This window comes from Rana temporaria, chromosome 7 (genome assembly GCF_905171775.1).
Source record: "Rana temporaria chromosome 7, aRanTem1.1, whole genome shotgun sequence".
Taxonomy (NCBI): domain Eukaryota; kingdom Metazoa; phylum Chordata; class Amphibia; order Anura; family Ranidae; genus Rana; species Rana temporaria.
In genome coordinates, this window is record NC_053495.1 from 21570214 (window position 1) to 21597770 (window position 27557).

Below are 27557 nucleotides of genomic sequence, written 5' to 3' on the forward strand. Positions count from 1 at the left end.
TATGTTTTTTTTTTATACATTAATTATTTAATTCATCTCAATTTGCAGCAATTGGGAGAAAATAGGGAGAGGCCACTGCATGCCAGATGTATGGAATGCATCATTGAGGGGCCGCACTTGGTAGATGGGGGGGTGGAGGGGGCCATTTACCAACAATGCAGGGGGGCGTAAATTTGTTCAACGCCACAGAGATCAATAACCAATTAGCTTTTATCACTCTAATGTCAGGGAAGCCGCAGTCAAATCGCTCCATTTGCAGCTGCTTTATTATATCATTGAAGTGCTACCTTCTATCTCTTTATATTACAGTTACATTGTTACATGATCATCATCACACTCCAGAAGGGGGAAGCCCATCGCTCCTCTACGGCGACGTGCCAGCAATGTATTTCATTGTCACGCTCTGCTCCTGCAGCTGGAGATCACAAATGACAAAAATCATGCTAAAATGTGTCAATGGAATTTTTTTTAAGCCCAAGCCGTTAAATCAGCCAAATATATTTTAGGTGCTTAAAAAGAGTCATTTTCTTTAGAAAGCAGCCACAGCATGAGTAGAAAAGCCTGTCCCCTACCAGCGTGCTGCAGAGAAGTGCCCTTGCTCTCTGTGTGGAAGCAGTGGTCTCTCTGCAGAAGTCCAACCCACTTCCTTACTGAGAAAGACCTATAGCTCTGCAATCAGAAAAGCTCATGCTCCCTGCTGATTGCTCTGATTCAACAGGGGGTGTGTTGGACCGCTGCAGAGAGACCACTGAACAGAGAATTTACATCGCAAAAGACAAGCTTTTGGGTTGTAAATTGTTCCTTTGTGCAAATGTGTCACTTGAAGTTTCTATTAAAAGGAATGCTAAAAAGTACTTCCTTGCAGTGGGGTTGAGCCCACACTACATTGGGTTAGCTCAGTGGCGTCGCTACGGGGGTGCAGACCGCCGCCGGGTGACACCCACCAGAGGGGTGACACCAGAGGTGGCTGCGGACTGTCCGTTCAGTCTGCGGCAGGAGGTGGCGCTGGCTGCATCCTCTGATACCAGAAGAAGCTCACTTGGCAGAGCACGTTGGCATCCCAGGCTGTGATTGCGCCTTGGCAGCCTCGCTACGCACAGCTGGTAAAAGAAGCCAGCGGGCTGCGGGAAGGTGAGAGTATGGTGTAGTTTATGTTGGGGAGGGGGGATTGGAGAGAACCTAGTGGTCTTGTATGGTCTCTCTCAACCCCTCCTCTCTCTCACCCCCTCTCTCTCTCTCACACTTCCCGGTCTCTTACCCCCTCTCTCTCTCATCCCCCCTCTGTACCCCCACTCTCTCACCCCCCACCATTCCCCCTCCCTCTCCCACCCCCTCTCTCTCACACTTACCTGTCTCTTACCCCCTCTCTCTCTTATCCCCCCTCTGTACCCCCACTCTCTCTCACCCCCTCTCTCTCTCTCTCTCACACCCCACCTCTTTCCTTCTCTCTCTCCCCTCCCTCTCACCCCTCTCTCACACCCCCTTATTCTCTCACACCCCTACCTCTTTCCCCCTCTCTCTCATCCCCCTCTCTCTCTCACACCTCCCTGTCTCTGACAACCCCACCTCTTCCCCCCTCCCTCTCTCCTCCTTTCTCTCACACACTTCCATGTCTCTCACCTCCTCTCTCTCTCTCATCCCCCACCTATTCCCCCCCTTTCTCACCCACCACCTCTTTCCCCCCTCCCCCTCTCTCATCCCTTCATCTTTCCCCTCTCCCTGTCTCTCACCCCCCTCTCTCGCACACCTCCTTGTCTCTCACCCCCCACCTCTTTCCCCTTCTCCCTCTCACCTCCTCCCTCTCCCTCTCACACCTCCCTGTCTCTCACCCCCCCCCCTCTCACTGTGGCAGGCTAGCGGGGGGGGGGGGGGGGTTGGGAGGTGACATCATATTTTACCGCACCAGATGACACCAATTCTAGTGATGTCCCTGGGTCAGTTGTTCATTTAGCCTAGGGGTCGTCAAAAATTATAATGGGACCATTCAATATAGTGCTTAGAGGAATTCTCTTTTACCCCTTTGACCTCGGAGGTCCCAGAACATAAGGTCCAGGCTTGTAGGTGGAAAATATAATGGAGAGACTGAGGAGAACATGTTATTGCGGAGGTCCTCTAATGGTAGCACCTGTTCCCGAGACCCTCAGCTGTGTTCCAGGTTAATTGCAGGAAGGAATGTGACCTCCAACTGTAGAGGTGCTGGACATACTTTGGATTCCTAGCAGGGAAGTCGACACTCGGAGTTTGTTTTAGCAGAGCTGCCTGCGATGACTTATATCTCCCGATGACTTATATCTCCCGATGACTTATATCTCCCGATGACTTATATCTCTCGCGACCTCAGAGCTCCATAACTGGACATCTACAAATGGCTCTCCGCTGTCCTTTGTTCACCAGTCTGGCCTCAATAAATCATTGACAATGAAGAGTCATGGCCCCTATTTTATGTCATACAGTATATTGCCCGGGTTTACAATCAACTGAATTCTGGTGGCCGATTAAACTTGTGCGATCGTATTTGCGATTCACGGTAGTCTGAAAGTGGTTAAAACTGTCTAAAAATGGCCACATGTATGGCCAACTGTAGTCCTCATTCACATAGGCACACCTATCCGTATAAAAATCGTGTACTTAAGCGCTGATGTGAACTAGGGGTGCAACGGATCAAAAAACTCACGGTTCGGATCGTTCCTCGGATCAGGAGTCACGGATCGGATCATTTTTCGGATCGGCAAAAAAATAAAAAATAAATTCTCCCCCACTGTAATATCCACATCTCCCCCCCCCCACTGTTCACCCCCCCCCCCCACCAACTATAGTACCCCCTCGGTGCAGACACCCCCCCTCCTCTCAGTACAGTGACCCCCCCTCCTCTCAGTACAGTGACCCCCCCCTCCTCTCAGTACAGTGACCCCCCCCCTCCTCTCAGTACAGTGACCCCCCCTCCTCTCAGTACAGTGACCCCCCCTCCTCTCAGTACAGAGACCCACCCCTCCAGGTAGTACCGACAGACACTCCCCCCCCCCCCTCGGGCAAGACACCCGCCCCCCCTTAGGTAGTACAGACACTCCCCGAGCAGTGTGTCCCACAAGTGCGGGCTCCTCCTCTGTGGGTGTACCAAGATGGCCGCGGCTCCAGAGCTAGGCCGAAGCCGCGGCCTTTCCTAATGTTATTCCTGCGGCTCCGGAGCTAGGCCGAAGCCGCGGCCTTTCCTAGAGTTATGGTCGCGGCTCCGGAGGTAGGCCGGAGTCGCGGCCATAACGTTAGGAAAGGCCGCGGCTTCGGCCTAGCTCCGGAGCCGCGGCCGTAACATTAGGAAAGGCCGCGGCTTTGGCCTAGCTCCGGAGCCTTGGCAATCCGCGGATCACAGTGTGTTCCGATCCGAAGGGGTGACCCTAAGGCCCCGTACACACGACCAAACATGTATGCTGAAACTGGTCCGCGGGCCAGTTTCAGCATACATGTTTGGTCGTGTGTAGGCGCGAGTGGGCCGAATTCCAGCAAACATTTGCCCGCCGGGCCTTTTCCCAGCGGGCAAATATTCGTGGACGTGTTTTAAAACCGTCCGCTGGAATCCTGCCCGCTCGGACATGTACGGTCGTCAGTACAGACCTACCGTACATGTCCAGGCGCCCACCGTCCCTCGCATGCGTCGAATGACTTCGACGCATGCGTGGAAGCCTTTAAATGGCAGGCCCGCCCACGTCGGATGAGGTAAGTGAAGGAGGACTGCACTAAGGTAAAGGAAGCTATTTAGGGAAAAAATAATTCCTTTACAACCCCTTTAATAAAGTAAGAATGCGCTAAAATCAATCTTCCAATATTACATCAACTTATACAAATTCCAATAACATAAAGACGAAACGCCGCTTTATGCCTCATCATTGGTGTCAGTGGCAGGAATAGTGCCCCATCGTTGGTATTAGTGGGAGAAATGATGCCTCATTGTTGGTGTCAGTGGCAGGATTAGTGCCCCGTCATTGGCGTCCATGGAAGAAATAGAGCCGCAATGTTTGTGTCAGTGGGAGAAATAATCCCCCAAGGCCAGGTAAAGAGCCGCAGTTTGCAGACCACTGTCATAGATCGTAGTTGCCAATATCATGTGACATAAAAAATTGGAACCACCACTATTTTATTCTCCAGGATCTCTTTCAGAAAATAGATCAGGCTTGTCTAGTCTTCAGGCCTAAAATAAAAATGTTAAACATGTGTGCAAAAAACAGCAGCAAAACAGGGTTGAAATACATGAAAAAATGTATAATGAATACATAGTAGGCTAAAATATATTTTACTATTTTCCCCATCTCTCTGAACCTAACCCCACTAAAGTGAATAGAACTTTGTGGACTAAAATGAATAGTTAAAATAGTGGCGGTCAATATTGGTTAGGCAGTAAAAAAAAAAAAACGCCTTGTGCCAAAACAAACTGTGTCGATAAAATAAATCTGCCAGAAATATTGGCAGTGGCATATATACCAGGAGCACCGAATGCGTGCCTGACATGCCATAGCAGGAGCCGGGTACTTCTGGCCAGGAGAATAATATAACAGAGCTGGTATAAATTTTCCAGTCCAGTGGCCCTCCCAGGACTCCGGCCCTTCTCAGCAGCTCCCATGGAACCGGCTCGGATAAGGTATTCAAGCAGCAGCTGTTCCTGAATAGATGATAAGCCAGGCAGACACCCTCCCCCAGCTTCCAATTCACCACCCTGGAAGAATGGGAACAAAGGAATCCCAGGCTTCCTTCTCCATTCTCCCCTGATGGAGCATCTTTTTTAATGACGACTGCCACTGCCTGAGCGCATTAATGGCTGCAAACCCATGGCAAGCATTAAAGGGCCACTAAACATTAACTACAGGCTGACGTGTTAAAAAAAGTTTTCAGCAACAGCCAAACATGACAGAGGCCCAGATTCAGGTACATTTGCGCTCTATTTGCGGAGGCGCAGGGCAACGATTTTGCCCTTTGCCCCCGCAAATATTTTGCGCTGCCCTCGATTCACGGAGCAGTAGCTCCATAAATTGCGAGGGCGCTCCGGCAAAATTGCCCGGCGTAAGCGCGCGCAATGTAAATGATCCCGCCGGGGGCGGGAATCATTTAAATTAGGCGCGCTCCTGCGCCGAGCGTAGAGCGCATGCTCCGTCGGGAAACTTTCCCGACGTGCATTGCGGCAAATGACGTCGCAAGGACGTCATTTGCTTCAAAGTGAAGGTGAATGGCGTCCAGCGCTATTCACGAATCACTTACGCAAACGATGTAGATTTCAAATTTCGCAAAGCGGGAACGACGGGTATCCTTAGCATTGGCTGCGCCTGCTATTAGCAGGAGCAGCCTTACGCTAAAGACGCCGTACGGAAACGCCGTAACTTGCTTACGCAGGGCCCGCGCAACATTGTGAATCGGCGTAAGTATGCAATTTGCATACTATACGCTGACCACAATGGGAGCGCCCCCTAGCGGTCAACGCAAGAATGCAGCCTAAAATCTGCGTGGCATAAGAGCCTTATGCCACGCAGATTTTAGGCTGCAGTCGGCGTAACGAGTTCTCTGAATCAGGAGAACTCGTTACGCCGGCGCAAGTCAGCAATTGCGCTGCGTAACTATGGTTACGCAGGCGCAATTGCTTACTGAATCTGGGCCAGAGTTTTTAACGGACGCACCAGAACTGAGCGTAGTAAAAGCGCCGGCAGATCTAATAATTATATAAAAAATATTTTTGGGGGGCGATTTGCATCTATGCAGTCATAGGCGTGCGCACAGGGTGTGCCAGGTGTGCCTGGGCACACCCTAATCACCCTGTGTGGTGCAGATTGCACCAAAACATACAGCGTTAAACGTGCACTAACGCACAGAAAAATACAACATTAAACGGCACATAACACACTGAAATATACAACGTTAAATGTGCACTAATGCACAGAAATATACTGCATTAAACGTGTACTAATGCACAGAAATATACTGCATTAAACGGGCACTAATGCACAGAAATATACTGCGTTAAACATGCAGTAACACACAGTTACCCCTGATATTTCACCAACGCTCCCTAATGGAGCTCCTAAAAAAAAAAAATATTAAAAAAATAAAAACTACTGACACTGCCCTACTGACACCAATCTCTGCCCTACTGACACCGTCCACCACTCTACTGACACCATCAGTAAACTGTATATACACTTGCACACACATGCAAATGTTTGTGCTTTGGGGTGCACACCCTAATACAATAGGCTGCGCACACCTATGTATGCAGCGTTTTTTTTTTTTAAATGAAGGTAAATATAGCTGGAAAGCATATATAGGTGGTGTGACAGTGAAACATTGCCAATTGGCATTGCCAGGCGTGAATGGCATTGGCACCTAGCAAAAAGCAGGACTATAATCAATTTTTTTTGTAACATTTAGGGCTAGTCACACTTGTGCACTGTGGCAAAATGCACTAAAATGTCAATATTTAATTCTTGCTACACCAACGCATATCAACACACCTGCTCCATGTGCAGTGCCATTCATTTTCAAAAGCACCCCAGCGCATTGTATATTAGAGCACAATGCATATACTGTGCACTACATTTAAAAAAAAAAGAACAAAAATATTACAGGAACACGCTGCACAGTCATGTAAGCCTTTTTAGTAGGCCTCATCTAAACCAAGAGAGACAAAAGCCAGCAATATAGCACAGATATGCTGCACAATCATGTATGCCTTTTTAGTATGCTGCATTTGAACAAGGAGAGACAAAAGCCAGCAATATAGCACAGACATGCTGCACATCAAGTAAACAATTTTAGAAGGCCACACTGTGGCATGTTGACAGCCAGTACTCACTAGTGCCTGGGGTCCAGGGCTATCTTTCAGAAACCAGTTCCTCTTACTGGTGCCGAAATCTTGGATACAGAAACTGGTTGTGGCTTCCTGAGGAACCACAGCCGGATTCCCACTGCCCTGAGGCACCACAGCTGGATTCCCAATATGCATACTCATGCAGCGCTTTGTGAATGGTCCTGCAGCCTCCTAGCACATGTAACTTGTCCTAGGGGGCTGCAGGTGGGGAGAGGGTGGGGCCCTCCTCGCCAAGGACTGCATAAATGGGAGAGGGTACCAGTAAAAATTGGTTTTCGCTCTGGCCTCATCCTCAAAAAAAAAACGGGAGCGAACCAGTGGGGCTTTTTGAGTGAAGTTCCGCTTTAAGTGTGAATAAACCCTTATGCCACGTACACACAGCCGGACTTTGCCAGACTTTTTCCGGCCGTGTGTAGCCTCTATCTGACTTTTTTTGTCGGAAGTACGGCGAGCCTTAAATAGAGAACCTGCTCTCTTTTTGTCCGTCAGACTTCCGACGGGGTCACGGCAGACTTTTGCACGGTCAAAAGTCCGAAGGTGTGTACGAGGCATTAGGGTCATTATTAGAAAGCTGGTGTAGACTATCCATGTTCAGCTGACGCTGGAGTGAGTGTGTGTAGCCAGGAAGTGACTGAAAGAGGTTGCAGGATATCAGCAGCACCAAGATACAAAAAAAAGTGTCAATTGTTTATACCGTATTTATCGGCGTATACCGCGCACTTTTTTGCCCTGAAAATCAGGGCAAAATCGTGGGTGCGCGCTATACGCCGATACCCGCTTCCCGCGCTTTGTTCGAACCACTGCGCCGACATATACCGAGCGCAGTACACTCGGGTATAGTCGGGCAAGGTTCGGCTACTCTCGCGGTCGCGTCCTGTGCGCCCTGTACGTCCTTTACGCGAGAGGAGCCGAGCCCGCCCGACTATACCCGAGTGTACTCCGCTCGGTATATGTCGGCGCAGTGGTTCGAACACAGCGCGGGAAGCAGGGATCGAGCAGGGAGGACACCACGATGGCCGCAGAAGGACGCCGGACCGGACGAGGGCGCCGATGGACGCCGGGCAGGACGCGATGGACGACGGGCAAGACACCGATGAGGGGCATCCAAACTGTAAGGCCCCGTACACACGAGAGGATCGATCCGCTGGAATTGATCCGCGGACCGGCTCCAGCGGATAGATCCCCTGGTGTGTACGATCCAGCGGATCTGTTTCCGCGGATTTTTGTCCCCGGGGATGGATTTCCAGCGGATACAAATTTCTTGACATGCTAAGAAATCGATCCGCTGGAATCCATTCCAACGGATTGATCCGCTGGTCTGTACAGACTCACCGGATCAATCCGTCCGAATCCATCCCCCGCATGCGTCGTAATGATTCGACGCATGCGTGGAATTCCTTATATGACAGCGTCGCGCACGTCGCCGCGTCATCATCGCGGCGACGACGCGACACGTCACCGCGGACGGAATTCTGCGGGGATTTTGATCTCATGGTTAGTACAACCATGAGATCAAAATCCGCCAGAGGATTTATCCGCGGAAACGGTCCCCCGGACCGTTTCCCGAGGATAAATCCTCTCGTGTGTACTAGGCCTAAGTATTTTTTTTTTTTGCAGGAATCTTCCTTCAAGTTCGGGGGTGCGCGCTATACGCCGGGGCGCGTTATAGCCAGATAAATACGGTAATACCTAGTCCGTTAGAAAATGAAACGTCATCCAGCTACAGTTTAATTCTACTAAAATGATTCACCTCCATGGGCATTGCAAGACAATGTCCTCCGCAGTTTGCACAGCCTTCAGTCCCAACCCCCCTCCCCCACTTTTGTCACCAACTCTTGACTATAGACAGAGAGAGCCCCAACAGAGAGGAAGATCTTGGGCATTTGTTGCCCTGGGAGTGGAGGAGAGGGGAATGACACATTCTTTAGAGTGAGATCACAGGCTTAGACAATGCAGAACTTCCACTGGCCACAAGACTCCCTGCTGCTCCCAACTTAACCCTTCTCTCATCCTCTGGGCCGGTTAGTAAAATGCCAACGCAAGGCGGCTGCCTTCTAATATCTCCATATACACCTGTTAATCATTTTGTCTCGGGGCTGCTTATATCCAAATCATTTCCTAAAACCTGAACAATTAGGTGTCTCTGCCTGCCCCACTTCAAAGAAAATCTGTCGCCAAAAAAAAACAAAAAAAAAAAGCTTTCTGGGGAAAAAATAAGACAATACTTACCTGTCACGCCATCATGATTGTTGCATGAAGAAAAGCAGACCTTCGCAGCAAAAAAAACAAAGAAAAACTTTTTTTGCATTGTACTCCCCCCTCCGCACACGTGTAAAGCCGACACTTTTTTCTTTAGTTATTTTTTACTTATTTTTGTTTCTCCCGCATCCGACCTCCTCCAGCAGCCTCCTGAGATACCTGATATTTATATTGCAGGAGGTATCGGCGTCCATATGCCGTACCTGACAGAGTATAATCAAGGAGCTGGAAAGACAGCTGGTCCATGATAATGTAAGGCAGTGCCAGCCTTTATGTGGCCCTTGGGGCACCATTCCATCTACTGACACCCATGATGAGGCACTATTCCTCCCACAGACACCAATGATGAGGCACTATTGCTCCCACAGACACCAGTGAGAAGGCACTTTTTCTCCCATAGACACTAATGATAGGGTCACTATTCCTTCCACTGATACCAATGATGGGTCACTATTCCTCCCATATACACCAATAATAGGGTCACTATTACTTCCACTGATACCAATGATGGGACACTATTCCTCCCATATACACCAATGATAGGGTCACTATTTCTCCCACAGACACCAATGATGGGGCACTATTCCTCTCATAGACACTGGGGTAGATTCAGGTACCTTTGCGCTTTTTTTACGGAGGCGCAGGGCAACGTTTTTGCCCCGTGCCCCCGCAAATTTACTGCGCTACCCGCGATTCACGGAGCAGTAGCTCCGTAAATTGCGTGTGCGCTCTTTAAAATTGCCCGGCCTAAGCGCGCACAATTTAAATGATCCCGTAGGGGGCGGGAATCATTTAAATTAGGCGCGTTCCCGCGCCGATCGTAGAGCGTATGCTCCGTCGGGAAACTTTCCCGACGTGCATTGCGGCAAATGACGTCGCAAGGACGTCATTTGCTTCAAAGTGAACTTGAATGGCGTCCAGCGCCATTCACGAATCACTTACGCAAACTACGTAAAGTTCAAATTTTGCGACGCGGGAACGACGGGAATACGTAACATTGGCTGCCCCTGCTAATAGCAGGGGCAGCCTTACGCGAAAACCACCGTACGCAAACGACGTAAACTGCGTACGCAGGGCTCGCGTAACGTTGTGAATCGGCGTTAGTATGCAATTTGCATACTATACGCTGAGCACAACGGCAACGCCACCTAGCGGCCATCGCAAGAATGCAGCCTAAGATATGCGGGCATAAGAGCCTTATGCCACGCATATCTTAGGCTGCAGTCGGCGTAACGAGGTTCCTGAATCAGGAGCATTCGTTACGCCGGCGCAAGTAAGCAATTGCGCTGCGTAACTATGGTTACGCAGGCGCAATTGCTCTCTAAATCCGGGCCACTAATGAGAGGGTCATAAATGTCACAGGCAGGGAAGGGGTTAACACTAGGGGCGATGAAGGGGTTAAATATGTATCCTAGGAAGTGATTCTAACTGTAGGGGGTGGGGACTCACAAGGGAAGGAGACCGATCAGTGTTCCTCTGTACTGGAAACACACCATTGGTAACCTCTCCTCTGACAGGACGTGGATCTGTGTGTCCTTGGCTGTCACCGGCAATCACGGGTGCCCGGCGGACATCGCGACCGCCGGGCACGTGCACCGGTTCCCGAGCGCGCGCCCCCTAGACGGCAGGGAAGCCCAGGACGTCATATGACACCCGCCCAGGATGGAAGATCCCTCCTGCGGACGTCATATGACTATAGCTCGGATGGGAAGTGGTTAAAGAGGAAGTAAACTCCCATGTATTGTTTTAACCTATAGGTAAAGCTATAATAAGGCTTACCTGTAGGTAGTGTAAATATCTCCTAAACTTGCACCGTTTAGGACAGGGATCTTCAAAATATGGCCCTCCAGCTGTTGTGGATTTACACGTCCCATGAGGCATTGTAAAACTCTGACATTCACAGACATGACTAGGCACGCATGCACGGGGGTGACGTCATTGCAGCTCCGGGCACTCACAGTGCCAGAGCCCGCAAACCCAGAAGAAACCCCGGGGAAGATGTCGGCCATCTCAGCGGTGTGCGGGTGGCACTGTGGGGGCTGCAATGCATACTGGCCTATTATGCCTTTGTCTTACAGTTTTTTTTTTGGGGGGGGGGTTTACAATTTTTTTAAGGGGGGGTTGTTTGGGAAGTGGCAAATATGCAGCTCAAGCCCCTCATCTGCACGTCTAAATGAAGCCTAATGGTAACAGAGCCTTTGTGTTACCAAGAACATCTGTTCATTGCGGTAATGTGCAGTAAAACAGGTTACCGCAAAGCATAGTAATGCGTGATAAATGGTGGACTGCGCCATTCATTTTGAATAGGACCCCAATGCACCCACACAGCACCTGCGTTTTATCACAGCACAATACACAAATGTGAGCCATCTCTGCATTGTGGTGCGCAGCATTGAATTAAAAGGTTGCCATGTGTTGGCCAACTATTCATCTCTTCGTGTTTCCACAAGGTCAGAGGCAGGCAATTATCTAAAATGTCTTTGTATGCTGGACCATTAACAGTACCCTTCGCCAGAAACACCTGACTCCAGTAGGGGTTCATGGGCACAGGCACTTCTGGAGCTACAGCGAAAATTGGAGGCTTATATCTGTGCGAAAGATACATCGTTGCCACGTGCAGCCAGCCATAATAATGTATGACATTGCACCCATGCGTAAAGTCAAACTCCCCTGGATGCAAACTATCTACGCCCGAGGTTGTACGCCAGTGTGCATGTACAGGTAGTAGACCTGCACACAGCGATTCTTTACTATGGTTGGCTGTACATGCCACATGCCAGCTGTTCATCATGAGTGCTTAAATACACCTACAATTTACATTGTATGCCATAATATGCCAATGTACAAAGACATTTGAGATATTTGTGTCCCTACGGCTGGCTGTACGTGGCAGCTGTGTATCCTGCTTGCATAAATACACCTGCAATTTACAATGCATGTCAGAAAATGCCAATGTGCATGAGTTCTATCTCCGAGTGTTCGCCACATCTGTTTGGCCAATCAGTAGGCACAATGCTCAACCTGCAGCTGTGCTAAAATCAGAGAGATAACACTGTTGTAAGGGTTCATATTTTTTTACCTTAATGCATCCTATGCATTAAAGAGGTAGTAAACCCTCCCACATAAAAACGATTTTCACAATATTATTAAATAAATAGTAATTACGATTCAAATGGTTACTTTGAATATATATAAAATTTCGTTCTTACTGCAAATATTCTTTATATTGTAAAAGTTTCTCTGCATATTAACTGGCGCCATCTCCACTGTGGTCTTCCGTGTCTGTAAAGATATGCATTTCCGCCCACAGTACATACTCCTCTCGTAATACCGTGCATGCGCACTAATAGCAATGTCCAAGCCTCTTCTTCGTTTCCTGTTACTACGGAAACGAAGCATAGCGAATCACAGCTGCTCCAATACAAGAGAAAACCCTCCACCCTGTGACATAGTGAGTCCAGGATCCTCTGGGGGGAAAGTTCAGTGCAAGCATCGCGGGATGTCGGGGCTGACGTCTACAACAGGAAATGACGCAGCCCCGACATAGACACAGAATCTATCCGGCCGAGGCTCTGCTTGCCGGAATGAACGGGAATCCGGCGCATGCGCGGTACATGTCCCCACTCGTGAATGCACCTGTAACTTCACAAGTATACAGGTAAGAAAAAAATAGCTAATAGCAATCGGTTTAAAATAATGACATGCCCAATTACCTTGAAAGTGAAAATTTTAACTATACAACCGCTTTAAGGTAAAAAAACATCTTACGATTACCTGCCCCCCAGCCAGAGGCGGCTCTAAGCTTTGTGAGGCCTTAGGCAAAAGGTGACATGGGGCCCCACTCGGGCCCATGATGGGAAAAATAATTCAAGGACAAGAGCCTCTTCCCCACAACCCTGGCTGGTGGTTGTGAGGGGTCTGTGGGCAGGGGGCTTATCGGAATCTGGAAGCCCCCTTTAACAAGGTGGCCTTGTGGCGACATTGACTGAGGGCATGCTGGGTCATTGACATCACAAGGGTGGTATCACCGATATTCACTGGTTGTTAGGGACGCTGGCGGCCCCGCTCCTGAGTCCGGGCTCATAACGCTGCCGAGCACAGCAGCGTTAGTGTCCCCTGTCCCTCAAAACTGGGGTAATGCATTGGGCAAGTTAGGTGGCCGCCAGGCCCCTGTGAGAGCGAGGCCTTAGGCGACCGCCTAATTTGCCTAATTAAAGAGCCGCCTCTGCCCCCAGCCCCTTGTTTTACTGACCTGAGCCCTGGAAGTCACGTGTCTAAAACACGCTCTTCCTCTGCCTTGGCTCTTCATTGGATAGCTTGATAGCAGCACAGCCACTGGCTCGTGCTGCTGTCAATCAAATCCAATGATGCGGGCGCTGGGGGGCGGGGCTGAGTCCTGCAAATGGCGGCTACAGACGTCGAATACAGGACTCGGAAGCGCGCCCGCAAGGTAACCCCCTTGGGAGAGCGCTTCCCAGAGGTGGTTATCTGAGGCAGGGAGGACCAAAGACAGCCGCCGAGGGACCCCAGGAAACGCCATTTGGGGCTACTCTGTGTAAAACGAGCTGCACAGTGAAGGTAAGTATGATATGTGTATTATTAAAAAAAATGTAACCTTTACAACCACTTTAATTCCATTTCTACTTGGCGTACACATTTACACGATTGGCTGTTAGGTAACACGCACCGTCCCGTAATTACATGTCCCGTAAGCTACTTATAAGAGAGCCAGTTACTTGATTAAGGGTGAAATGTTTAGCTTACAGCAAACATTAATAATTCACGACAAACACATTTCGAAGATGTACTGCTGATACCAGATGTGACAAGAAGACTTTCAACTCTATACGATCGTTAGGTTTAACGATCTACCTGTTTCAAAAACGTCCACAAGACACTGTTATCACTTTAGAAAATCGGCAGCCCTTTTTATTTTATTTTCACACAAAAGTCATAAAAAAAGTTCATAAAAATATACTACTCAATAACAACAAAGGATATAAATCCACTTTGTGTGCGCCCAATTCATTTGCAAACCAGAGATTACAGTGTAAAAGTAGCAGTGACATCATCACTGTGCTGTACATAGCCTGTGCAGACAGAAGAGCTGGGGGAGGGGCCCAGCAGGCTCCACCCACTACAGGCTGCCTACAGAAAACTACAGGAGGGGGCGGAGACAAGACCAGTCACCCTGCACAAGGAGAGAAAGCAGCAGTGACCGGTCTTTATTATAGGACATACCTGCACTATGTTTGCATGTTCCACACACATAGGCCAGCCCACTGACATTAATAGACAGCCATAAACAGGACACACAGAAATGTGCAAAGACATGTCAATGCCCGGATGCACCTCATGGTGTGAACGAGCCTTAAAACCATAAAAGTCTAATTTAAAGCAGAGTATCACCCTAAAAACAAGTATATACACCATTCAATCGAGCATACTGCCGACAAGTACAGTATGCTGTTTTTTTTGGGTTTTTTTCGGTTCACATACCGTAGTATAGGTATAGTATAGGGGCTGCTGAGGCTCAATGTTGGGCAGTCAGAAGTTCCTACAGAGTATAGAAAGATGTCCTACACGTAGAACATGTAGGGCCAGATCCACAAAGAAGTTACGCTGGCTTATCTATTGATACGCCGTGTAACTTCTAGTTTTCTCCGGTGTATCTTTGTTTTGTATCCACAAAACAAGATACGCCTGAAGCTGGGCTAGATCTGACTGGTGTACATCTTAGTATGCTGTCGGATCTAAGGTGCATATTTACGCTGGCCGCTAGGTGGCGTTTCCGTCGATTTCCGCGTCGAGTATGCAAATTAGCTAGATACCGCGATCCACAAACGTACGTCCGGCCGGCGCATTTTTTTACGTAGTTTCCGTAAGGCTTTTTTCGGCGTATAGTTACCCCTGCTATATGAGGCGTATCCTATGTTAAGTATGGACGTCGTTCCCGCGTCGAATTTTGAAAATATTACGTCGTTTGCGTAAGTCATTCGCAAATAGGGCTTTGCGTAGAATGACGTTCACGTCGTAAGCATTGGCTTGTTGCGGGTTAATTTCGAGCATGCGCACTGGGATACCCCCACGGACGGCACATGCACCGTTCAGAAAAAACGTAATTTCTGTTGGGTCAAGTAAAATTAACATAAAACACGCCCACATCTTTAACATTTGAATTCCGCGGCCATACGCCGGCAGATTTACGCTACGCCGCCGTAACTTTAGAGGCAAGTGCTTTGTGAATACAGCACTTGCCTCTCAAAGTTGCGGCGGCGTAGCGTTACTACGATACGCTACGCCGGAATAAAATTACGATCCGCTACGTGGATCTGGCTCTAAGTGATTGACGTATGACAAAAGCTATACCCCCAGGGCAAAAGGCGCGTCACCAGTTTCCGAAAAAAGCTTCTTTCGGAAACTGGTGACGCGCATTATGTGCCTGGGGTAAAGCTTTTGTCATACGTCAATCACTTAGGCCCCGTACACACCATAGAATCCATCCGCTGAAAAATCTCAGCGGATCGGTTTCAGCGGATAGATTCTATGGTGTGTACATTCCTGCGGATATTTATCCGCGGAAATTTCTCAATTCCAGCAGATAAAAATTTGTAGACATGTCTACAAATCTATCCGCTTGAATTGATCCCAACGGATTGATCCGCTGGTCTGTACAGACTCACCGGATCAATCCGTCCGAAGGGATCCCCCGCATGCGTCATCATCGCGGCGACGGCGCGACACGTCATCGCGAGGGGATTTCGGCGCGGATTTCGATCCTATGGTGAGTACACTCCATCGGATCCAAATCCGCTGAAATCCTCATGAGGATTTATCCGCGGAAACGGTCCGCTGGACCGTATCCGCGGATAAATCCTCTCGTGTGTACTAGGCCAAAGTCTCTGAATAGGAACGCCCACTCCTGCGGGATTCACTACCCGGAAGCCGGGGGGGGGGGGGGGCGAATACCTATACTACGGTATGTAAACCGAAAAAAAAACACACAGCATACTGTACATGTCGGCAGTATACTGGATTGAATGGTATATACTCGTTTTTAGGGTGAACCTCCGCTTTAAGTTTCACACCTTTCTATCTCTTTATAGTAGAAGTTCCAATATTTTTTGCTTGAAAATCCCTTAAAAATAACATTTTCGCCCAGTAAAAAATTTTGCTTTCTGCCCTCACATGCCAGTGCTTTATGCTGGCAGAGCTGAGAATTAGCCACACCCCCCAGTACAAGGGTACAAAGGGGGTGTGTCTGTCTCAGTCTATTACTAAGTGCTGATTACTAAGTCTGCTGGATATCTGTCTGGTGCCAACTGGACTGCGCATATTCAGACACACTTCACAACTGATGTAACAGGAAAAGTCGAGATAAGACTCTGGAATTGGAGGCTGTTAGTACAATGTCTGGCTGGCTGCATATCTATTTCTGGGACTTCAATTAGGCTTTAACATGTCTGACAGGTTGTCACTAGCAGAGGTTGCGTTTATTGCATAGCAAGGCTCACTAGCCGCAGCGGGCACAGGGAGCAGATTTCATAGTGTTAGCCGTGTTGGAAAACCACGAAACAACCTATTAGTTCCTTAAGCTGACATGAACCCACAAAATGAATTTTGGTAAAACCACCATTATAATTATTATTATATAGGATTTGTACAGCATATATATTATGCAGCACTTTATAATATAAAGAAAGGCAGCGCAGTTACAATACAAGTCAATACAAGAGATTTAGGAAGGTCCCGCTGATGACGCTCACAAACGCCAGAGGGACCAAAATGCATGAAAGTCTATGGGGATGGTTCACATCTGAACGCTGATGCGCCTGACGCCCATAGCCAAAAAAAGTTCCGGACCCTTTTTTGTCGCGCGTATCGGGCGGTTTGGGCGTATTTGAGCGTTTCCAATTCCCATAGAAAATAATGGAAACGCTCGATTCAAGTTACTTGCGCGACAACGGGCGTTTGCTACGGGCGTTTCGTCGCTTTAATCAATAGAACTTGTCGCCCATGCAGAAGATTAAAAAAATCTACCAACATAGCAACAAGTGATGAAAAGATGATAGTTTTTCCTATTGGCTAAAATAAAAAACGTCAAAGTACAAAAACGTCGGACAACGCTGTATGCAAACGCGCAAATAAGCATGAATACGCGCGACAAAACGCCGAAAAAAAAACGCGAAAAAACGCTGAACGACCGACGCTCAGGTGTGAATGCAGCCTAAAAGGCACGGGTAAGTGACACAAAAAAGTAAAATATGTGTAGGGACGAGTTAAAGCGGGAGTTCACCCAAAAAAAATTTTTAACATTAGATTGAGGCTTATTTTGTCTAGGGGAATCGGGTGTTTTTTTTTTCAAATCAAAGCTGTACTTACCGTTTTAGAGATAGATCTTCTCCGCCGCTGCCGGGTATGGTCTTCGGGACTGGGCGTTCCTATTTGATTGACAGGCTTCCGACGGTCGCATACATCGCGTCACGATTAGCCGAAAGAAGCCGAACGTCGGTGCGGCTCTATACGGCGCCTGCGCACCGACGTTCGGCTACTTTCGGAAAATCGTGATGCGATGTATGCGACCGTCGGAAGCCTGTCAATCAAATAGGAACGCCCAGTCCCGCAGCCCATACCCGGAAGCGGCGGAGAAGATCTATCTTTAAAACGGTAAGAACTGCTTCGATTTTAAAAAAACTACCCGATTCCCCTAGACAAAATGAGCCTCAATCTAATGTTAAAAATTAACTTTTCGGGTGAACCTCCACTTTAATGGAGAAAGTAAAGTTCAGTTGTTAGGTGTATGCAAGGATAATTTTTTCAAGGATTCCTTTGTGTCGAAAAGGTTGAGAAAGGCTGGCCTATGTAGAGTTAGGCCAACGAGGAGGAGGTTGCAATAGTCGAGGCAAGAGATAATGAGGAAGTGAATGAGTAGTTTGGTGGTCTCACTGGTTTAGAATGTTATGGAGGTACATATAACCCCCCTCCTGCCCAGGCGAAATTTCAGCTTCCGGCACTGCGTCGCTTTACCTGACAATTGCGCAGTCGTGCGACGTGTCTCCCAAAAAAAATGTATGTCCTTTTTTCCCCCACAAATAGAGCTCTCTTTTGGTGGTATTTGATCACCTCTGCGGTTTTTATTTTTTGCGCTATAAACAAAAAAAAAAAAGCGACAATTTTGAAAAAAAAATCAATATTTTTTACTTGTTGCTGTAATAAATATCCCAATTTTTTTTTTAAAACATATTTTTTTTCTCAATTTAGGCCAATCCGTATTCTTCTACATATTTTTGGTATAAAAAAATAAAAATCGCAATAAGCGCCTACAAAATAGGGGACAGAATTATTATTATTTTTTATTATTTTATTTTTTACTAGTAATGGCGGCGATCTGCGATTTTTATTGGGACTGCGACATAATGGCAGACACATCGGACACTTTTGACACATTTTTGGCACCATTCACATTTATACAGTGATCAGTGCTATACATATGCACTAATTACTGTATAAATGTGGCTGGCAGGGAAGGGGTTTACACTTGGGGGCGAGGAAGGGGTTTAATGTGTGCCCTGCATAGTGTTTCTAACTGTGGGGGAAGAGCACTGATTGGGGGAGGTGACCGATCTGTGTCCCTATGTACAAGGGACACAGCATCGGTCTCCTCTCTCCCTGACAGGAGGTGGATCTGTGTGTTTACACACACAGATCCACGTCCTTGTCTGTGTAACCGGCGATCGCGGGTGCCTGGCGGACATCGGGGCCGCCGGGCACGCGCATCGGCATCTCAGTGATGCGGCAGGCTCGCGCGCCCCCCAGTGGCTGGAGGCCGTATATAGACGGCCTCCGGGAATTATGATCCACATTGCGGCCGTAGAAAGTCGTCAGGCCGGCAGCAAGTGGTTAATAAAGATTATTTTTCTATATCTTTATTGTTTACTGTGCCATCAAAGTCCGACCTGGAGCTACCTTTTAAACCCCTTTTCTTTTGTATTTCCATAATTATTTATGGATGAGGCAATGTGAGTGCTCTCTTTCTTATTTCCGACAGTGATCAGACTTGAGGCTGAAAGCAGAGATCAGAGTCCAGGTGTACCCTGCATTAAGAGAGGTAGTGATAGGACCTTGAAGGAAAAATCAGAAGAGGGGGCACGGAGAGAGGAAATATTATGAGCTCGCCTTTAGAAAGACGTGTAGGTAGATTCAGAAAGGGTTAGGCCGGCTTATCAGTAGATAAGCCGACCTAACTCCGAATCTACACCGCCATATGTTTAAGCGTATGCTCAAACAGAGATACGCTTAAACATATCTAAGATAGGCCGGCTTGCGCCGTCCTATCTTAGTTTGCAATTTTTCGGATGGCCACTAGGTGGTGCTTCCATTGCGGCCGGCGTAGATTATGTAAATGAGCTTGTACGCCGATTCACAAACGTACGCCCGGCCGCCGCAGTCGAATTACGTCGTTTCCGTAAGGCCTTAGGCGGCCTAAAGTTATTCCACCTATGAAGTGGAATAACAATGTTAAAGTATGGCCGCCGTTCCCGCCGCGAGGTTCGAATTTTTTACGTTGTTTGCGTAAGTCGTCCGCAAATCGGGATTTACGTCGTTTACGTCCACGTCGAAATCAATAGGCCCGTACGGCGTAATTAGCCGCAATGCGCACTGGGAAATGTAGGCGCCCGGCGCATGCGCAGTAGCAAAAAACGTCAAAAAACATGAGGTCAAGCCTCATTACCATACAACACGCCCCCCTCCAACCAATTTGAATTAGGCGCCCTTACGCCCGCCGCGATTACACTACGCCGCCCTAAGTAAGGAGGTAAGTGTTATGAGAATCATGTACTTGCCTCTCTTACTTAGGGCGGCGTAGTGTAAACACGCTAGGCTACGCCGTCTTAAGATTGCACGGCCGTACCTGAATCTACCTATTTGTTTTAGGAAGTGGTGTGATATCCATACTGATATGTTGGTTAGTAAATAAGGGACTGAGGTGAGAAAAATAGAGAGATTTGGGTGTCATCAGCATAGAGCTGAAGATCTTTTTTTACGTCTTTCATGCCCTGTATTAAAACAGCTTTCCAGATGACCTTCACCTGGCTATGCCAATGCTTTCCTACACACGCGAGTCAATTTAAAAAAAAAATTCTCCATACATCCTAAGCATAATATGCACTAGTCACAAAGCCTCAGTACCAAGTTCCGGCCTCCATCACGTAACATGATGATTACATCTGTCAGCCACAAGGGTTAAAATGGATTGTTGGCCTGTAAGTCAATAGACTAATTTCCAAAACACACAAACAGGGATGGTGTTTAGTGACAGTCCCCTATCACTCAGCTGTGCTCCAGAGACAGAGGCACAAAGGCCATCAGACTCTCTTGCTACAAAGACAGAGGCACAAAGGCCATCAGACTCTCATACTCATGCCGCGTACACACGATCGGAAATTCCGACAAGAAAAACTTGGATTTTTTCTGACGGAATATCCGCTCAAACTTGTGTTGCATACACACAGTCACACAAATCTTGTCGAAAATTCCGACCGTCAAGTACGCGTGACGTACAAGACGTACGACGAGCCAAGATCAATGAAGTTTAATAGGCAGTTCAGCTCTTCTGCTTGATTCTCAGCATGGGTGTTTTTTTGCGCGTTGGAATTGCATACAGACGAGCGGATTTTCCAATAGGAAAGATTTTCTTCGGAAAAATAGAGAACCTGCTCTCAATCTTTCGTTGGCGAAAATTCCGACAGCAAAAGTCCAATGGAGCATAGACACGGTCGGAATTTCCGACCAAAAGCTCACATCTTGTCGGAGTTTCCGATCGTGTGTACGTGGCATAAGGCAGAAAGGCCATCAGACTCTCATACTGAGGCACAGAGACCATCAGACTCTTATACTGAGGCACAGAGACCATCAGACTCTCATACTGAGGCGGAAAGGACATCAGACTCTCATACTGAGGCACAGAGACCATCAGACTTTCATACTAAGGCGGAAAGGCCATCAGACTCTCATACTAAGGCGGAAAGGACATCAGACTCTGAAAATGAGGCACATAGACCATCAGACTCTCATACTAAGGCGGAAAGGACATCAGACTCTCATACTAAGGCAGAAAGGACATCAGACTCTCATACTGAGGCAGAAAGGACATCAGACTCTCATACTGAGGCACAGAGACCATCAGACTCTCATTCTGAGGCACAAAGGCCATCAGACTATCATTCTGAGGCACAAAGGCCATCAGACTCTCATACTGAGGCACAAAGACCATCAGACTCTCATACTGAGGCACAAAGACCATCAGACTCTCATACTGAGGCACAAAGACCATCAGACTCTCATACTGTGGCACAAAGGCCATCAGACTCTCATACTGAGGCAGAAAGGACATCAGACTCTCATACTGTGGCACAAAGGCCATCAGACTCTCATACTGAGGCACAGAGGCCATCAGACTCTCATACTGAGGCACAGAGCCCATCAGACTCTCATACTGAGGCACAGAGGCCATCAGACTCTCATACTGAGGCACAGAGACCATCAGACTCTCATACTGAGGCACAGAGACCACCAGACTGTCATACAGACCAAGGCACAAAGACCATCAGACTCTCATACCAAGGAATAAAGGCCATTGACTTTCATACCAAGGCACAAAAGCCATCAGACTCTCATACCAAGGCAAAAAAGCCACAAGACTTTCACACTGAGGCATAGAGGCCATCAGACTCTTATACCGAGGCACAAGGGCCATCAGGCTGTCATACCGAAGCACAGAGGCCATCAGACTCTCATACCAAGGCACAAGGGCCATCAGACTGTCATACCGAAGCACAGAGGCCATCACTCTAGCACTCCCTAATATTAGTTGCAGAATCTCAATCTCATGGATGTTCCGTGAGGCATCAGGAATGAAGTGCACACACAAGAAAGTGGATTTCCCAAGAGGCAACTTCCACCTCCCCATCAATAAGGAAAACAGCATCCTGATTTATTGGTGTTTCCAAGATCAGTCAAGGGCAGTTTTCACAATGTTAAACAAAACAGCTTGCAACCCCCTCTGACTTAATTGCACCAGCTCATACTTTGAACTTCAACAGCTCAGTGAAAAATATCACCAGGCCGCTAATGGTTATAGGGCACCACAGGGGGGCAGGAAGGAGGGTGGGAATCTAAATATGACCAAATACGAGATGAAAGTTACAAGACACACGATTGTGTTTGGCAAGTGTAAATTATGCAAACAGTCCTTCTAAAAGTACAATCGGGCAGCACAGTGGCTTTGTGGTTAGCACTGCAGTCCTAGAGTCCTTGGTTCAAACCCCAACCAGGACATGCATGGAGTTTGCATGCTTTCCCAACGCTGACAATGAAGGACGGGAAGATCTTGCACCAAGTCCAAGTGTATCAACCAAAAAAACATTTTTTAATGCATCTGGAAAACATTTACCTATTTGGCACTTTTTTTTAAATAGCAAAGTAGTAAAAAAAGCTGTCCTCTGCCAGCATGCTGGAGAGACGGACCCTTGTTCTCAGTGTGGAAACAGTGGTCTCTTAGAGGAGGTCTAACATGCCCCCTGATGAGCCAAAGCTAAAGCTCTTCAGTGAACAGGGAGAATGAGTTTTGCAGTGTGGCAGACCTCTGCAGAGAGACCACTGCTTCCACACAGAAAGAAAATTTCCTTCTCTACAGCATACAGCATGCTGGCAGGGGACAGGAGTTTCAATGCAAGCTGTGGGTCTTTTCTAATGAAAATGAACTGAAGGACATTGCATACCTTTTGTTTTGATGCACCTGGAATGCATGTTACTGATTTAAAGCGGAGGTTCACCCAAATAACATTTTTCTCAGAACAACTTCTTTAGACTTCTAACATGTACAGTCCGCAAATAATTTTTTTTTTTACGATGTACATACCTTATAATCTATCTTTTCATTCCGGCTTCTAGGTACTTCTCCCCGCGGGAGAAGGCGTTTCCAAGCTGAGGAGGCATGTCATCTGGGAGGTCGCCCAGATGATTGACGTCTTTTGGCGCCGTATAGAGCCGACTAGCAGATCTGCATGTTCGGCTTCTTTCGGAAACGCCGTGACTCGGACGCGCCTAGATGATTGACGTCTTTTCAGCAAAAGTTCCCCCCCCGGCGGATAGGGCCCCGCCCCCCGTATTGCGTAGGCGCGTCCGAGTCACGGCGTTTCCGAAAGAAGCCGAACATGCAGATCAGCTAGTCGGTTCTATACAGCGCAAAAAGACGTCAATCATCTGGGCGACCTCCCAGATGACATGCCTCCTCAGCTTGGAAACGCCGTCTCCCGCGGGGAGAAGTACCCGGAAGCTGGAATGAAAATATAGATTATAAGGTATGTACAGCGTAAAAAAAAAAAAAAATTGCGTACTGTACATGTTAGAAGTCTAAAGAAGTTCTGAGAAAAATGTTATTTGGGTGAACCTCTGCTTTAAGTTGAAGGTTTGGAGATCCGTATGATCAAAAGGCAGCTATCCATGAGTAAATCGCACATAGGGGGGCTTCTGAAAACTGCCCATTCTTGAAACGGTTGCCAGCTGGCAGCAGAAATGTTTGATCCTCCCGTCACATTCACAAAGTGAAGGACATATTCTATTTGCTTATAGGAAAGTTCAACGTATTAGTGATAAAAAAATTCTAACATAAAACACTTTCTGGGTGACCATTTTTATTATTATTATTATTATTATTATTATACAGGATTTATATAGCACCAACAGTTTTCGCAGCGCCTCACATCAGGGATGTCGACAGTACAGTTACAATACAATTCAATACAGGAAGGATCAGAGGGCCCTGCTCGTTAGAGCTTACAATCTAGAAGGGAGGGTCAAGTGGAACAAAGGGTAGTAGCTGTGGGGGATGATCAGATGGACAAAATCAAAATACAGTTGTTAGGTTTGGGTAGGATTGGCCTTTACAACCCCTTTAAGGCCTCACAAAGCCTAGACCTGCCTCTGCTAGCGTTATTTGCCAGGAGAGCTGCAATATAAGCCCTACCCCAAAAATAAGCCCTAGTTGAAAATGCTTGTTAAATCCTATAATCCACTCTATTACAGCAGTATATAATGTACAATGTGTGTGTTTCTGGAATATAATTGTGGCAAATACCTTCGTTATAGCGCTTCTCTGCGCTTCTGTGCCCCGCTTGAGCTCTCTTTCCCGCAAATATATTACAGAAACACACACATTGTACATTATATACTACTGTAATAGAGTGGATTATAGGATTTAACAAGCATTTTCAACTAGGGCTTATTTTTGGGGTAGGGCTTATATTGCAGCTCTCCTGGCAAATAACGCTAGCAGAGGCAGGTCTAGGCTTTGTGAGGCCTTAAAGGGGTTGTAAAGGTAAACGTTTTTTCACCTTAATGCAACAAGGTGAAAAAACTTCAGAGAATACCGGCCTTCCCCCCCCCCCCCGAACGCGCTGGCATCTTGGCCGGCTTCCCGGCTCATTCATTGGTCGATTAAAGCAACGCAGCCATTGGCTTGCGCTGCTGTCAATCACAACCAATGACGCGGTGTGCCGAGGGGCGGGGCCGAGTGATACAGTCGGCGGCTATGGCCATCGGCTGTATCACGGGATCGCGCCCGCAAGGACTCCACACCATGCAAGCTCTCTCGCATGAATGTGTGGAGTTCTTGCGGGGAGACAGCCGCCGATGGACCCCAGAAGACGTGGATCGGGGCCACACTGTGCAAAACGAGCTGCACAGTGGAGGTAAGTATAACATGTTTGTTATTTAAAAAAATAAAATCCTTTACAAACCCTTTAAGCAAAACTTAGACATGGGGGCCACACTCGTGCCCATAATGAGTAAAAATATTCAAGCAAATAAAAAATATCTGCAGAAAGTTGCACGGATCTAGCACAGAGCGATTGAGCAGAGGCAAATTAGGCGACCACTAGGCCCCTGTGAGTGCGGGACCTTAGGCGAACGCCTAATTTGCCTAATTAAAGAGCCGCCTCTGAACGCTAGGTCTTATTTTCGGGGTAGGTCTTATTTTCGGGAAAACACGGTAGAGAGCAGGTTGGTACTTTGAGACTAGGTTAGTAACCATGTGCTTGTTATCAGGTGCATGTTAAATTATCTGAATATTTATTTCTTATTTATTACAGGAATTTTGTATATCGCCGACAATTTTATGCAGTGCTTTACATATTGTACATATAAATCCGATTTACACCAGTGATGCTCAAATCAGCTTCAACAGCAGAAATAGAGAAATGTTAGAAGAGATTTATGATACATTAACAAGTTGATTGCAATGTTTTAAAGATTTTATATCAAGAAGGAACAATGTGATGCTGTAAATTACAAGCCAACAGTCCGCTGTCATTAGATCAAACCAAATGATACCGGGTCATGACATGCAATAAAACAGAGGAAAAAATTTGAAACATTCATCCATATTTAATTACATATATATAAAAAAAAATAGCTTGAACCTCTAGCAACCTAATCGTATCGCCCCCAAATGACCCATCTGGGCATAATGTACACCAACTGGTTCTAGGAGTCCCATACGTACCATTGTTGTTTTTAATTATGCATTAAAAAAAAATTGCAAGCGCCAGTCAAACACCGTAAGGCGTAAGCTAACCCGAGGTCATCAACCAATCACAAACTAGCATTTAGCAATTGCTTGGCAGCCAACTTTACAGAAGAATGATTCTTATGCCGCGTACACACGATCATTTTTCGGGTTCTAAAAAAACGAAATTTTTCAGGCTCTAGAAAAAACAACGTTTTTTTTCAACTTGATCATTAAAACGATGTTGCCCACACACGATCGTATTGAAAAAAAATGCTCTAGCAAAGCGCGGTGACGTACAACACGCACAACGGCACTATAAAGGGGAAGTTCCATTCGGATGACGCCACCCTTTGGGCTGCTTTAGCTGATTTTGTGTTAGTAAAAGACGATTTGCGCTTTTCTGTCTGTTACAGCGTGATGAATGTGCTTACTCCATTACGAACGGTAGTTTTACCAGAACGAGCGCTCCCGTCTCATAACTTGCTTCTGAGCATGCGCAGATTTTTCACGTCGTTAAAGCCCACCAACGATCATTTTTTACAACCCGAAAAACGACAACGTTAAAAACGTTGTGAAAAAATAGAGCATGTTTGAAAAAAAAAATTGCCCGTTTTTCAGAACCTGAAGCCCACACACGATCGTTTTAAAAACGTCATTTTTTTAGAACCCGAAAAACGGTCGTGTGTATGCGGCATAACTGGTTCTTATAGGTTGTTCTACACGATGGCCCGGATTCAGAAAGCAGTTACGACGGCGTATCTCCAGATACGCCGTCGTAACTCTGGGTGCGGGCCGTCGCATCTCAGCGTCTGATTCATAGAATCAGATACGCCTTAATGTTGCCTAGATAAGAGCGGCGTAAATCTCCTATGCCGTCGTATCTTAGGGTGCAATATTTACACTGACCGCTAGGGGCGCTTCCCTAGACTTCCGCGTCGAATATGTAAATTAGGTAGATACGCCGATTCAGAAACGTACGTCCGCCCGGCGCATTTTTTTACGTCGTTTACATTAGGCTTTTTCCGGCTTAGGCCTCGTATACACCACCGGATCTATCCGCTGGGATTTATCCGCAGATCAGTTCCAGCGGATAGATCCGGTGGTGTGTACGGCCCAGCGGATATATTTCCGCGGATATTTTTCCAGCCGATGGATTTCCAGCGGATATAAATTTCTTAGCATGCTAAGAAATCTACCCGCTGGAATCCTGTCCAGCAGATTGATCCGGTGGTCTGTACAGACTCATCGGATCAATCCGTCCGCTCCTCTCCCTCGCATGCGTCGTAATGATTCGACGCATGCGTGGAAGTCTTTATCTTCCAGCGTCGCGCACGTCGCCGCGTCATCATCGCGGCGACGGCGCGACACGTCACCGCGGATGGATTCCGCGCGGATTTCGATCTGATGGTTAGTACAACCATCAGATCAAAATCCGCCAGAGGATTTATCCGCGGGAACGGTCCGGAGGACCGTTTCCAGCGGATAATCCTCTCGTGTGTACGGGGCCTTAAAGTTACCCCTGCTATATGAGGGGGTATCCTATGTTAAGTATGGACGTCGTTCCTGCGTCAGATTTTGAAAATTTTACGTCGTTTGCGTAAGTCGTTCACGAATAGGGCTGTACGTAAGTTACGTTCACGTCTAAAGCATTGACGATTTGCGGCGTAATTTCGAGCATGCGCACTGGGATTCATTCACGAACGGCGCATGCGCCGTTCGTAAAAAACGTCAAATACGTGGGGTCACAATTCATTTAAATAAAACACGCCCACATCATCCACATTTGAATTAGGCGGGCTTACGCCGGACCACATACGTTACGCCGCCGTAACTTACGGCGCAAGTTCTTTCTGAATACGGAACTTGCGCCCTAATTTACGGCGG